Source organism: Lagopus muta, chromosome 3 (assembly GCF_023343835.1).
Source record: "Lagopus muta isolate bLagMut1 chromosome 3, bLagMut1 primary, whole genome shotgun sequence".
Taxonomy (NCBI): domain Eukaryota; kingdom Metazoa; phylum Chordata; class Aves; order Galliformes; family Phasianidae; genus Lagopus; species Lagopus muta.
In genome coordinates this window covers 63,137,342-63,151,893 of record NC_064435.1, presented here as the reverse complement: position 1 = coordinate 63,151,893, position 14,552 = coordinate 63,137,342, and the positions used below count along the sequence as shown (strand labels likewise).

The following is a 14,552-nucleotide window of genomic DNA, read 5'->3' as shown; positions in this document are numbered from 1 at the left end:
CACTGGGCTGCTGAGGCACCTGTACTGTAACTCCTATGAGATACATGGATTCTGTTTTACTATGGAGGTGTTTCCTTCAATCCCAAATGTTTCTCGTTTGGGACAAAGTATTCCTTTTTTGCAGTTCTGCTTAATTATCTGAACATCTTTCACTGATCAGAATCTGTTTTCTGAACTGCTGTAGACTCTGTAGTCATGTGTATATCTCCCACTGAAAACACGTCACAGCAGTTTCCTTCAAAATATAGTACAGCTATGCATAATGTATGGTAAGTGTTAGAGACATGTGCTATGTGAATCAAAGTTTTAATGTCCTAGTTTTCTCCATATTATTATCTATTCACTGAGTTTTTAAAGGAGCCCTGATTAAGAATTATGTCAGCTCTGGCATGCCATAAAACCAAGCAAGACATTCCGAGAGAACCCAGAAAAGACTCTCTCTGAACATGTTTTAATATTAAAATCAGGTTTAGGGAACCTCGTTCTTATTTTGCCAGCAGGATAAGGGGTGTATCAATAGAATTCTACTTGCTGTCAGTGTGCTGCCACTGCAGATCTTAGGATAAGGAAATTCAAAGAACAATAGGTTTCTTTTTGTCCCTGACATGGCAGTTCTTATTTAAATAGTTGATATGTATTTGCTTCTTTATAGTTGTTGGAATTTAGCTGGAATATTTCCTTTCCCCAGTATCAGATTTTGTTATGAGTAGTTTAAATTTTAGGCTAAATGTATTCATATATAGAGTATGGCCTTGCTAACGTTTCAGCTTTAGATGCTTAATGCTGGGAGTAAGGATCTTGACATTGTCAGACTGTCTGATGTTAAGATTTTGTCTATGCAATAAGGGAAGTTGTTTCTCAGTTTAAAATAGAAGGAACAGTCAGGAAACTTGAGGTATCTGTGGGAATGTTGGAAAGGATTCTCCATTGGGAGAGACTGTGGTCACTCAGGCTGCCCAGTCTGGAGAGGAGGCTGATAGATGACCTCAATGCTCCCTGCAGCTCCCTGATGGGAAGTAGGATGAGGTGCCGGGCTGTGACCTGGTCACTGACGGCACAAAGCTGCCAGGGCAGGGTCAGGCTGGGCATCAGGAAAAGTTTATTTACCATGAGAGTTGTCAAACACTGCAGCAGGCTTCATGGAACGTTGGCTGGTGTCCCATACCTATCAGTGTTCTGGAGGCATTTGGTCAGTGTCCTCAGTAATGTGACTTAACTTTTGGTTAGCCCTGAAGTGGTCAGTCATTTGCCTTCAATGATCTTCATAAGTCCCTTTCAACTGAACTATTCCATTGTAATAATGTGAGATGCTCTTCTGTTTTGCTGAAGGGCAAGATGTGATTGCTTAAACAGCAGTGATTTCTGTTGTTCCTGGGGTCTTCTTCAAGGAGGTAAGGGAGGAACGGATTTGTGGAAGTGCTTTTAGAAACCCAGGCATGGAACAAGTTTGAAATGAATTTTCATAGATTCTAAGATAATTGTGCTGTCATGTTGTTGAAAACTGTATTTATTGAACATTATATTATTAACTATTTCTTGAGCAATAAACACAATTTGATGATTTCTGTATTTTAATAGCACATCGTAACTGCTAAAGTGCTATGCAAAACAGGTTTACATGATTTGAATGAGTGAGAATTTATTCTATTTTATTTAAGAATTTTTAGTATAATTAAAAGTAGTAAAATAGAGGGTGTGCTATTTGGCTGAATGCTTTATCATCCACTAGGAAGGCAGCTGCTAAATCTCTATTGAAAAATCACTTTAAAACCTAATACATAGGATGAGTGCTTGCTGGGTTATGAATGTTCATTGTTCAATTTTCTAGCCATGTTTTATTGCTCTACTGAGGATAGTAAAATGAGAAAAGGACTGGTGGGAGTGCAGGAACATGAGGGTCAGCATGGGGGTCAGGTTGAGAAAATGGGAGGAAATGAAACCAGTAAGGAGACATGCATAGGGGATCTTAAAGATGTGAGCAAAGTCAGTGTGGTCTCTGGGCAAGGAAGGGGAGATGTGTACTTGGCATACATTCAAGGCTGATTTTTTAGACTGAAATTATTGCAGTTTTGCATTCATTGGCTGAAAAGAGGGAAGTTAACAAGTCACAACACAGATTACTATAACAATAGTGATGCTTTTTTCCTGGAAAACCATCCTGATTTTTAGTAAGGTCAACATTATGCTTTTGGACCTACTGAAGTTAGGAGCATTGGGTATCTCAGTCCTTTTCTCAACTCAATGAGGATGACTGGACAATTCAGTTTCCCTTCCAACTGCACTGAATCTCAGTGGCTGCCCTGACCAGGCTGAAGCCTGGACAGATGGGACTGGCAATCAGAGTGATGGGAGCTGCTCAGGGGACGCTCCTAATCAGCAAGGGGATAGAGAAGGGAGCCCCCAGGAGACAAAAGAGACAGAGTGCTGGAGAACACTGCAGTCAGAGGTGCCTATAAAAACAGCAAGTAGAGGAACAGAGTCATGCAGTGGGGAGGAATCAGAAAAAGCAGGCACTGCTTAATGCCCAGTTTCTCACTGAAAATTATGGGCAGTGTTACCCTCTTCCCTGCCTTTACTATGTGGCAGTGGCAGATCTCTTTGTCTCCTGCCTGCTTTCCTTCCACCTGTTGCCCATGGCCATGCATGCTGCCACTGTAAGGAGCATGGCTGGAAGATGAGGGTTGTCCACTCCATCTAGGGGGTGAACCTCACACACCAACAGCAACTGTGTGGCTATTTTTGTCAGGAAAACTGGGAGCAATGGGACCAGAGCTGGCCAAAGGTGACCCAGAGTAGTCTCTGGATGTATGTGTAGACAGAACGACACTACGGAGAAGACTGTCCACAGCCACTAAACATGCAATTAGCTTGAACATCTGCCTGACAGCTGATTTTGACTGTTGACTGAGACATCCACCTTTAGGGAGATTCCCTGTCTTTAGCACATGAAAGGCTGCATGGGATTGGCTGTGGGATTGCTTTTGATGCCTTCTGCCAGTTGAAAGGGAAGCAGAATACACTCTTTCTTATGCCACTTTGCCTTCCATCTTCCTATTTCTTTGCTGCTGATGCTCTCATTCCTTAGCTGAGGAAAGGGTGAGACAAAGTGAATGTCAGGGTTCATCCAGATTCAGTGAACTGTCCTTAATGGCTTCAGACTGAGTGAAAATGCTGCTACTCAGGGGAAATTCTGGACAGGAATGGCTCATGGCTTCTTCCTCGTGACTCAGTCTCCTGGGGCTGCAAAAAACTGAGTAAGAAAACATACAGTGGCTGGCTGCAGAATCTAATGCTAACCATCCTGCAGTGTGTAATTGTGCAATGTGAGGAAACCATAATGTTTGTTATGTTCTAAGAAAAAGATGCTCTAAATTAGAACTTGAGCATGGTGAAACAAATGAAAGGAGATAGACTTTGGATCCTAAAGCAGTCATGCTACATAGTGAGCTAGAGAAACCTGAATACAGTCAAGAGAATGACTCTAAGTCAAAGATTCGGTTTGTATAAATATTATTCTCACACATGAAGATTGATACCAGCTTATCACATTGGTAGGATTTGGTGCATACAGTCTGCAAATAACTGCATGTTCTTTGTAAATTTGGAAATCAGCTGCAAATTGAGACTTTAGCAAATTCTTCATATCTATGTACTGAAAAATCTCTGGTGCCCGATATAATGCAGTGAAGAAGCTTAGACAGAACACTGATCTTTACTGACAGCATTTGTATTTTTTCATAGTTGTATTTATGTTGACCCTATGATTCCACATGATGTGGGGAGATGTTTCTACTAGTACACAAGAAACCCTTGAACATGGAAAATAATTCTTACTAAAATGGATCATGTTCCCAAGGGGGAAACAGCACAATTACTTGAGATTCATAGAATAAGGAATATCTAAAATTGCCCAATTATTTAAAGTGAGGTATTTTTCTATCAATATAAGATCTTGCTGAGCTTCTGGAGCATGACTCAGAATAGGCATTTTGCCTGCAGTTGACAATATAAATATTTTATATGATCTCACAAACTATTAGAATAATAGAAGCAGTGTTATTTAATCCACTCCTAGCAAAGCAGATGCTTACCAGAATGCATAAAGCACTCAGGGAAATGTTTTTGTTGTAGTGGAAATGTGTTGGTAGAATGATTTATCTGAAGTTAGATTCCTCGTTGTGGAAGTGGATTTGAGGATAAGACACAATTCAAGGTTGTACTGAAAACAACAAAAAAAAATGTAGTTGATGGAAATGTTGTTCATGAAAGAACGAAAAAAAAAGCCTACCTAAAAGGCAAGCAGGTAAAGCAAGAATCTTGTCTGGGTACAGGATCTGGGTGGGGGCTGTGAGTGATTCCATTCAGTGAATTCTTCTGATTGGATACATTCAGACTGACTGCAGTCCTTGGGTCTGTGGTGGGTATTTGAGTGTTGTGGGAGCAAAGGGTGGATGGCCTAAAGGCTGCTTCCTTAGCATCCATCTCTGCAGTGTGGGGTAGCTGAGTACTCATTGCCAAGCACCACAATTTTGCACACTTGATCCAGGGTTAGTCATCAGAATGGAACTCTTGCTAAAATCCTATAGAAGACATTTGATGTGATGTCCTTTTCCTCTGAAGTGACTGTGCCAAAATGTGTTAAGCAAAGTGAACGGTAGAAAGAAAAATTACTAAACCTGCTTTCTCTATGTAATATACTATCTCAGTCTGCACTGTTCTATTTATTTACGTTTTGTTTTTCATGCTTATTGTATCTTTTATTAATGTGTTTGATAACATTGCTCTAGCTGCAAGGCAGATTTTTTAACTCCATTGAGGTTTTGTTAATTTTTTTAATACAGATTAAAAAATGTGAGCAGCCCCTGGATTAATAGGCTTGAGCTGGAAATTTATGTGTGAGTAACAAATATTATAATACCAATGAGCCAAGCAGAAGAAAGGGAAATTTATGACAAGGGACTGCTCTGGCAGTATGAACCTGACTTGTGGGCTACAGGATGGATCATCCCATGTTGTCACAAGGACTGCTGCTACTGCTGAGCACTGTCAGCAAGCGGGATAGTCAAACATTTGCATGGCAGGGCTGGGGAGGAAGGCACGTGCAAGAGATTAGGAAAGGGACAAAGAAAGATCGGCTACTGAAAACTGGACATCACCAGCCTGGCTAGTAGTTCATGTTGTATATAATTCAGCCAATTCATCAGGTAAATCATTTCTTAAGCTTCATGAAATGCAGTTTGCTTCCATGGCCAAGCATGACAAAGGTTTCACAGAATCACAGTTGGCAAAGAGCTCTTCTAAGGTCATTTATTCAGGGCCTGAGAGTTTGCTGAGGCATCTTGTCAGAACATTAAATAATCACACTATGTCATGAGGGAATATCTAATTAAGAGTCCAATTTCTCAAGTATCCGAGTACCTGTTACAATGTGCAGAGAACCCTTAATTCCCACCAACAAAAGCAGCAGCTTAGGGTGTTCCCAGCAGGCATTTAATAGGATTGTGCCCTTATTTCATTTGGATGGGGTAAGTCCAGGCCAGTCAGGTGAAGCGACAGTAATCGGACAAGACAAGATAATGACAAATAGGGATACATCCCAGCAGGAATGTTATTACTTGAAAATGGTGGAACAACATTTTCTATGTGAAACCCCTCTAAAGAACAGGGCTGGATTTAAGCATGTACTCTTAGAGATTAAATTTGTGGCTTTGAGAAGGTCTGTCTGTACTCACACATGCAAAAGAATTGTGAGAGGTGTCATGTACCCTTTATCAGCCCCAACTGACACCCTGTAGGAATAAACTACTGAGTTCCCACCGGCTATTTGAATCCAAGGTCTTCAAGGATTTAGGCTACTTTGCAAGGGTTGTCTGCATTATAAAGGCAGATCACACTGCATCTAGTGCTTCAGAACATAAAGCTTAAGAAGAATCTATTCAGGAAAACCTGAGAACCAAAGTTTCCTGAACAGTGCTCTTGGTTTGATTCAAGTAATGGAAATTAATTTGAGGTGGGTAGATGGAGACCTTTCAGCAAGATTTTTTCTGTTCATATACCTGTAGCTGTATAAGAAGAATAATGCTGGATGTGGTCAGAAAAGCATAGATTCTGTATTTTGATATATGATATGTCTTCTTATGAAGGTAGATGAAAATAGAAGTGTTCTTTTCTGAGTATGAAGTGGCATTACAAAAGAAGTAAATGAGAAAAGATCATACTATTATGCTAAGCTCTTTTGGGAGAGTGGAAGGTTAAAATGAATCTCTGTGTTATCAGGCTCTTAAGTGAGGGATGATGCATTAGACTACCTGATTTTATTTGATTTGTTGGGAAACCAGAGCTTCCGTGCTATTTCTTGAACAAAATTACAGGCTTCATTTAAAGAGAGAAGCAAAGCATACTCATCATTCTGGAAGAGATCAATGTAAGCATTTTCTGTATCATGAGTAATGTTTACTGGAAGAAATCAAATTACTGTAACACAGACCATCTGTTTTCTTTGCATGCAATCATGTAAGTGTTTTAGGACGAGCCATCCTATTTAATCAATTGTAAATCTCTTATGGGAAGGCACTGCTTTCTGTAATAAAATCTATTTTTGTGAAAAATGTAAGAGTTTTAAATACTGGCTTCCTCTGCATAAATATAATTTACATACTGTTCATAACATAAAGGGTAAGGGTGTACAGCAGTAGCTATTATCTGTTAAGAGCTTAATATTATGTCTCTTTCAGTAGCCATTTTTGGATATTTGTTGTATCCACAATTCATTGGTGTTCAACACTGCTGGGAGAACAGCAAAATAAGTAGTAACATTCACTTATAGCCTGGGAGGTTGCTTTCTGCATATAACAAATATAGCATATATTGTTTCTATTTTGTTGCGTGTCTACCATGGCATAATTGATCCCAGGGGAAGTTATTTGTCCATTCTCTAAATATGTAAACTTGGAAAGAGAGAAGGGGAAAAAAAAAAGGTCAATTTTCTTGAAACAACTCTATAGATTGACATTGGAAACACTTAAAAGTTGTGACGTAAAAAGAAGACAACAAAGGAGTCTGTTAACTTTGCTTTTAATCCCTGTTAGCAGATGCGTAATTGGGCACACCATCTTATTTTTGTATCTCTTATATCAATTTCCTTGATTCAAATTTTCACGGGCATAGATTGATCTAGTTAACTCTAGTTAACCATGACACAAATATTGTCCTCGGGTGCTCCTAAGTTCTTTTTAAAATCAGAGGAAGCTGAAAGTCTGCATCTTAAGCAAAGTTCTCTGATTTCAAAAGAAGCTGTGTATGTGCAATGCCAGAAGTTGTGCCCAATTGTATCAAATGGCTCTGAAATAAAAGAAGGGAACAAGCAGTGTTAGTAACATAGTTGGAAATTCCCTAGGAAGGAATTGATTGTCCTTCTCAGTGAGGTCAGCAAGCCAGAATTTCATTTGTTCAGACATTTCCAAATCAATGGTATTTTGACTGAATAATGAGGCTGCTTGAAGAGCTTGGTGCAAAAAGGATTGAAGAGTGCATGGTGCAAAACTCTTGCATTTTCTTAGGTAAATGGTAAGAAGCAAAGAAGGAGAGACAGATGAAGCATGCACTTGACAAAACTATAGTGCCTGTACTCCAGTGCCATCCCATTGGTTCCACCCAGGGGAACGTTGAGAGAAATAAAAGGCCCCTATGAGGCCTCTCCAGCTCGTTCATGTACATTTGTGAAGGCTGGAATCAACAGCAAGTACACTAAACGTTTCACGGAATCACAGAATCGTGTTGGGTACAATGGATCTCTGAAAGCCATCAATAACATCCTAGTCTAAGAAAGGCAAAGTTAGATCAGGTTGGGCAGGATGTTGCTTAGTTGACTTTGAAATATCTCCAAAGATGGAGATTCATCAGCTTCTCCCAGAAACTGGTTCATCAGTCTTCCTTTTGCTGCCAGTGTTTCCCTAGAAGCTTGTCTTGTTGCTCCTTGTTTCTCTCACCTCTTTCAAGTCTGGCTGATGCCCGACTTCCTTAATTTCACCCCACATGGCCAGAAAGTGGTGTTCTGCACTGCTCCCAAGTAACCCTCCCTGCCTCTTTGTCCATGCTTTACCTCTGCTTTGATTTATTTGGTGGATCATGTGTGATACAGAGGCAGCCTTCTGCAAGCAACTCATTCATTTGGGCCTTTTTGCTCTCTCGCTTTTTTGAAGACACGTTTCAGGTGGAGCTGTGAAAAAAATCAATAAAAATGATGTTTTGATTTTTCAGATCATCTTCTTACCATGTCCATCGTTCTTTCCAAATATTTTAAGCAAGGCATAATAATATATTCTGAAATATACATAAATATTTTACTTCCACTTTTTTTTTTGTATTTGCATATGAGTAAATTTACTATTTTTTTTTTTTATATTTACTTGGAATATGTCAAGAATTTTTCTCTTTTCTGCAAATTTTTCTTCTGAGCCAGAACTTTTGAACAATAACCTTGAGCTCTCTAATAGCTTCAGTAGACTGTGTATTATATTTTCCAGTTGCACAGTCTGTTTTACCCAAGAAAATTGTATTGATATATTTAAAAGTGTCATGGAAAGTAGTGGACCAGTTTTAAGAGCAATTACTGCTCTTTTTCAAATTTTTCAAATTTTTAATATTAAGAAATAATTCAGCAAAATGACTTCATTCGATTTGTGGTAAATAGAGGGGTAAGCTATTACAGCTGTCATAATTACACTACATTTTGATATAAAAGTAGCGTTCATCTGAACAGTAATAAAATAATTTGCTCAATGAGCAACTACAATAAGTATCTTAAAAATACAGAAGTCCTGACTCCTTTTTAAGTACAGTAAGTAGAGAATACTGCTGTTTATTTTAAGAAGTTTCTAGGTCTGCAGTGCTGAGTACACTGAAATAGGAATCAGTGACAAGGTGCCGTATAGGAGACTTTATTTATAGTAGCTTTATAATGGTTCTAAAGTGAGATGATAGATTTTGATACTCATGACCTTAACAGAAAAATCTCTGAAGAGAATTTTGCTTTTTTACCTCTAAAGTTGCCCCCTATTACAAGTTTTTTGCATTTTAGGCTTTTTGAGGCAATGAAAAATAATTCTTGGTTGGTTTTCTTTCTTTTCTTTCCTTCTTTTTAAACTTTCTGCTCTCTTGGCTGTTCAGTTTATGGTTTGGAAAATTATTGAGGGAAGCTCTGAAACTGACAAAGCTGGATGTTTGCATATTTCTACTTTTAATAGTGCTCTTAACTGTAATATATTTGGGGTAGTTGTGTTTGCTTTTCTCCACTTGACCCAGCCATGGCAGTGAAGGGGTTGTAGAGAATGTGATTCATCTGTACGATTCAACAGCTCTTCTTCCAGTTCTCCACCAGATTCACCAATTTTCTGAAGAAAAAGGAGGAGAAAAGAAGATTATCATGGTCTCTCATAGATCAATTAGTGCTATATGGCAGAACAGAAGGAAACAGAAGTATTTGGTCACCATTCTTAAATACACTGAGGTCTGACCAGCTCATCCCAAAAGTGGAAGAGTTTGCAGTTAAAAACAAACAAACAAACAAACAAAAAAATTAAGGAATACCTTATCAAGTGAAAAGCAAGAAGAAAGTATAGTTTAAAGAAGATACAGGAAAGAGAATATGCTGAGAATGGTGGTATTGAATGGATATTTCAGACAGGACCACAGCCATTGCCACAAACAGCTGGATAGAAACTAAAGAGTAGATACATCTAACATAGATGAAAGAGAAACATACTTGGAACGTGCACAATTACCTAGTAGAACTGATTGCTATCAGATAGAAAAAGATTTTGGAAACTCTCCTCACATTTTTTATCTTTCCACAACTGAATAGGGCAGCTTCAGCGATTCTAGCACTTTCTAAGCAAAGATCCCTGCAGACAGCTTTTTCAGAAACTCCTTGTCATTTTATTCCTCTATATTAGCTACTATTGAAGGCAGGAGGTAGGAACAACTTGAATTATGATATGACTGGAAATGATTGTTCCAAGGTCTTCATACACCTTATTTGGTCTCTTTATCCTCTCTGTCACAGGGAACCATCTTAAACCCAGGGCAAGAAACATAAAGTCACTTGGCTGTCCCTTATCTTTAAGGGCACCTGATGCATAAGTGGACTAGAGAAAGGAAAGAAAGAAAACCTCCAAAGACCTACAGATCATCTTGCTGGCAGGGTGAGTAAACATCCCTGTGTCTCATTCTTGGATTAGATATACAGCAAGAGATCCTGTTTGAAGAGTTGCCTCACAAATTTTCTCTCCGTTACTTTTTGAGAAAAAGGTTGTAAAAATTTCCCACTGGAGACTCACATATGTTCAGAAATACGAAGACAGACACCCCCTATATTTTCAGTTTAGGCCTACAGCACAGATTTCATAGAATAGACAGTTCTGTGTCATGTTTCTTTTAATGTATGTGTGCTGTGAGGACCCTTTTCAAATTGAGTGGGTGATACAGGAATAAATAACTGTTACTGAAACTGTCCAAACTCTTTGTGATTCAAAAAGAGATCCAAAAGAAAAAAGAAGGTAAGAAAAATCTTTTTTTTTTTTTTTTTATTCTTGGCATGGTTAGACTCCTATAGATCTAGATATGTTTCATGCCTTGTTTAGGCAATTTTTTCTTGCTCATGAAATTAAATGGAAAAATTACCTAATTGAGAAGTCTATTTATGTGATAGCCAAAACTGAATTTTATGATCCCTTTTTCTTTCTGTGTTTACCTATTCCAAAATGTTGTAGAGGTACATACCACAGCAGAGTTTGGAGCATTTCCTCCAGTTTATAACAAGCCAATCCATTGGATTCAAGTGTTCTGTCTACAGATAATTCACTTTTCAACAAGATACGAAAATCCAAACGTATGATTAAAACGGAAAAAAATCCAACTCAAATCTGAAGTGTCTTGTGTCTTTGCAAAAGACAACAATAAAAATGTTGCATTCCTCCATTAGAATAGCCAAAAGTCACTCTGAGCGTGTACTTCCACTGTGTTCAGTATTGCTCATCTTTGCACCCTACATAGTGGCAAGGTTCTTGTCTGCTTCTGTGTTCTGTGCCTAAACTGAATCAAACTGAATGACTATAATGAACTCATTTTCCCCATAACACAAACCCACTGAACACTTTTTTTTCTTTTTTTTTTTTTTTTAAGAGAAGGTAGTGCTGCTGAATTACGAATTCAGCTGTGTGTCACCCCACCCCATTTAAGAATCTTAAAGCAATTTGTCAGAACCTGCAACATGATAAAACAAAATGAAGGGTGCTCCAGAGGACAAATATTTTCCTGCCAGCAGCTCCCTGATATGCAGTACAATATCCAGCAGTATAATAGTGCCTTTACAATTGCTACTCGATGATGTGTTTAGTATAATACTAGGCTGTTTCTCTTAGCATACAAGCAATGTTTTGACTTTGAAAAAAGTCTGCTTTTTCATACTGAGTGTTCTTTGAGGGGGTCTGTGTAAACATGAAAGCTTTCTGGACTTTGGCGTAATCCCCAGTTAGAAGAGTAATTTTCTTTTTTTCTTTTCTTTTTAATTTTTTTTTAATTTGTTTTGTTTTGTTTTCAATAAATACTGCTCTGAGGGTGCTGAAAGATTACGCTGATGTGCATAATTTTTGCAGAAATCAAGTTGTTCCCTCGCCAATTCTGAAGCCAATGGCAAAAGAAAAACCAGTCTTGCTTTCTGCTGTTGGACACTGGAATCCATAGGAAAAACTGTTCAGGGACTAGGGAGTCATTTTTCTCATCTCACAGCAGTTTCTTGCCTCCTTGTGGAAAAAGCAGTAGAGCAGAAACAGCCTGTGGGCACGGGTTCGTCAGTACTTCATAAATAACGCAGTGTCTTCTTCAGCAATGCAATTACAGTCTGTGATTTTAATACTGCAGTTTACTTTCTGAATCACCACTTATTTCCTAGTTCTATTTCATTTTATATAATATCTGTATAGTGGACATGGGCTTGACATGCATTCACACAGTCATGTCGTTAAGTGAGGGGTACTATGACTGAGAACAACAAGGATGTTCAGTAAAGGTGTCAACATAACTGAAGAGTAAAGTTAGTATTAATTTTTTTCTTAAAACCATCTGTGTGCATTGCTTTTAAAATCAATGTGTAAAATACAATCCTCTTCTTGCTGAAAACTTATTGAAGCTTCATGAACATTACTGCAGGGAAAATAGCAAGTTGGTAAATGATTAAATGTATAATTAAAGGTTTCACATTTAATCCTGTCACTGCAGTGATTTATGGTTTCTATTATTTTGTCTAAGTAATGCACTCCTTTTTTTCTAGTGTTTGTTCTTTTCTTCATTGTTGTTACTGCCTGTAATCTAATGGTAAGGAAATTTATCACAAGAACATTTCTGTCCTCAGCTGCAAGGTACAGAGAGTTAAATCACAATATAGCAAATGCAATTCACTTCCCTTTGCAGTTGGTGGGAGAATTGTGAAATATTTACAGTGTTGGGCCAGGAATGCTTTACGTGTAAGATCAAAGGGAAGGATGTAGTCTCTGTGCTTCTCTGCTGTCATATTTAGGACTGAAACAGGTGTCTTCAGCAGCCAGTCCCAGGAAGGCTCAATAAAGACATGGGGCTGGAACATACAATCTGCCTCTGTAGTGCATGCCAGGATTGGGTGGAAACCTGCAAACGCAGCAGAACCTGCCTTGAAATAGCCCGTAACAAAAGCTGAACACAGTCCAGTGTCTACAAGCTACAGAGTCTGGACCCTTCTCCAGAGGTAGGTCACCACAGCAGGGTCTTTGGAAAGGTCTTATCAGGCTTGGCTGTTGTCAGTGCTGCCAGATGGTTACCTGGGAGCTTATTGCTCGTGCCCTTACTCAAGAAGGGGAGTGTGAACCCAGGGAGTCCGTGCTGGCTCCAGCTTGAGGAGGGTCAAACGCAGACCCCTGAGAAGGATGCTATGGACACTTCTGTTCAAGGTCAACTGATGAGGATGCAGGGTTTAGGGGGGCAGAGTGAGACTTCACAGAATGGAGCTTGCTGCCAGTGCTCAGTTCTGAAGTGGGGAACGTGCCCTGTAGCCTCACACCTGTTGCAAGTCCTGTTTGACATAGTGCTGGCCCAGAAACCCAGGGCTCTTTCCTTACTTGTCAAGCTGCCCAGACACTGGCTGTGCTCTCCTCTCATTAAGCTCTCAGCCAGCTGTGTGCTATTTACAGCTTTTTTCACTCTGGAACTGCTGCAATGAGCCCAATGGGCCATTCTCTACTCCCATTTTCTAGTCTAGCCTGTAGTTCTTCTGGGAAGTGGGCATCCATGCCAGCTCAGGCTGAGGAGAGCCTGGGAGTGAGATCCCTCACACCTGTTGGGTGCATGCGGAGCAGATCTAAGTCTCTGGGGCTTAGATGTTGTGTCAGGATTGCAGTGATGTTTGTGGGACTTCACAGACAAAGAATTAGTAAGAGAAAACTTCAGCATCCATTGAATGTAAGTTTCTTACTAGTACTTTTCATATTCAGACAAGTCATTTTTTATGTGGTTGAGATTTCCTCCAGTAATGAAGAATCCACTTAAAGAAATAGGATTTCTTATCCTACCAATGTATAGTGCTAAGATTCTCCCCCTAGAGACTTTTCACAAAAGAATTGCTGTTCTTTTCCAGAATATTGCAGTAGAAATATTTTGGGTTTTATTTCTGGTTGGCCGTTTGAATTCACTCACATGTTAGCTTCATCAAATACTGTTACCTTGATTGGAAAAAAAAAAAAAGGTGTTACTTGGCTTTAACCTGCACATGGCTTATAGATGTACTGAATGACAGTTTTTAATACAGTTTGATTATGCTCTGTTGAAGATGTGATTTACATTCTCCATACCACTGGACAATATTATTGCGTTCCTTCCTATTCATTGTCCCATCGAAAATATTTTTATGCTCTGCAACTATTACAGTAGAAACTTTTGAGATCTTTACAGATCGTAACAGAGAAGAAAAGACAATGAAGGAGTATTCTTGAGAAACACTCATAAAAAAAAAAGGACTTTTTTTTTTTTTTTTTTGCAGTATGCTTTTTGGTCAAGTTTTTCATTTCTAGTATTTTTCATGTTTTGGGTTGTTGTTTTGTTTTGTTTTGTTTTTTTAATTTTCATTATGGTTGGTTGTTTTTTCCTGCCACATTATTTTCAGATAGGTAACCAGCAAGAACATGGTGTTCTGGAAAGTTAAAAAAAAAAAAAAAAAAAAAAAAAAAAAAAAAAAAAAAAAGAAAGTGCTAGCTCCAGGATTGCCTTCCTTAATATTATTTTCTGGGGAATGAAGCTGCTGCATTTTGAGAAATGTGTGCTTGTTTTAGTGAGGGAGCTTATTTACAATTAAGCTTTGTGTTTTTCTTCCTTATGTGATAATAGCTAGTTAAAAATCTAGCAGTACAGATAAGAGGTTCCTCTTTCTCTACTCAATCACCAGAACTCTAATTGGCAGCCTGGCCTTTTCCCTGTCATTGCAGTCCCCATTCGGATCAGAGGTCCTTCAACACTTCCTAACACTTTAT

The 14,552-nt window shown here is 38.7% G+C and overlaps 1 protein-coding gene across 6 annotated transcripts in view; it reads left to right on the top strand.

Annotated features, from left to right (window-relative positions):
• LOC125691354 (poly(rC)-binding protein 3-like) overlaps nucleotides 1-14,552 on the top strand; it is a 470,720-nt gene that overhangs the window by 91,811 nt on the left and 364,357 nt on the right. For all 6 annotated transcript variants that reach the window (XM_048940627.1, XM_048940628.1, XM_048940629.1 and 3 more), the window contains exon 2: nucleotides 10,064-10,202. The gene's annotated coding sequence lies outside the window, so the exon portion shown is untranslated. The remainder of the gene's footprint in view (nucleotides 1-10,063; nucleotides 10,203-14,552) is intronic.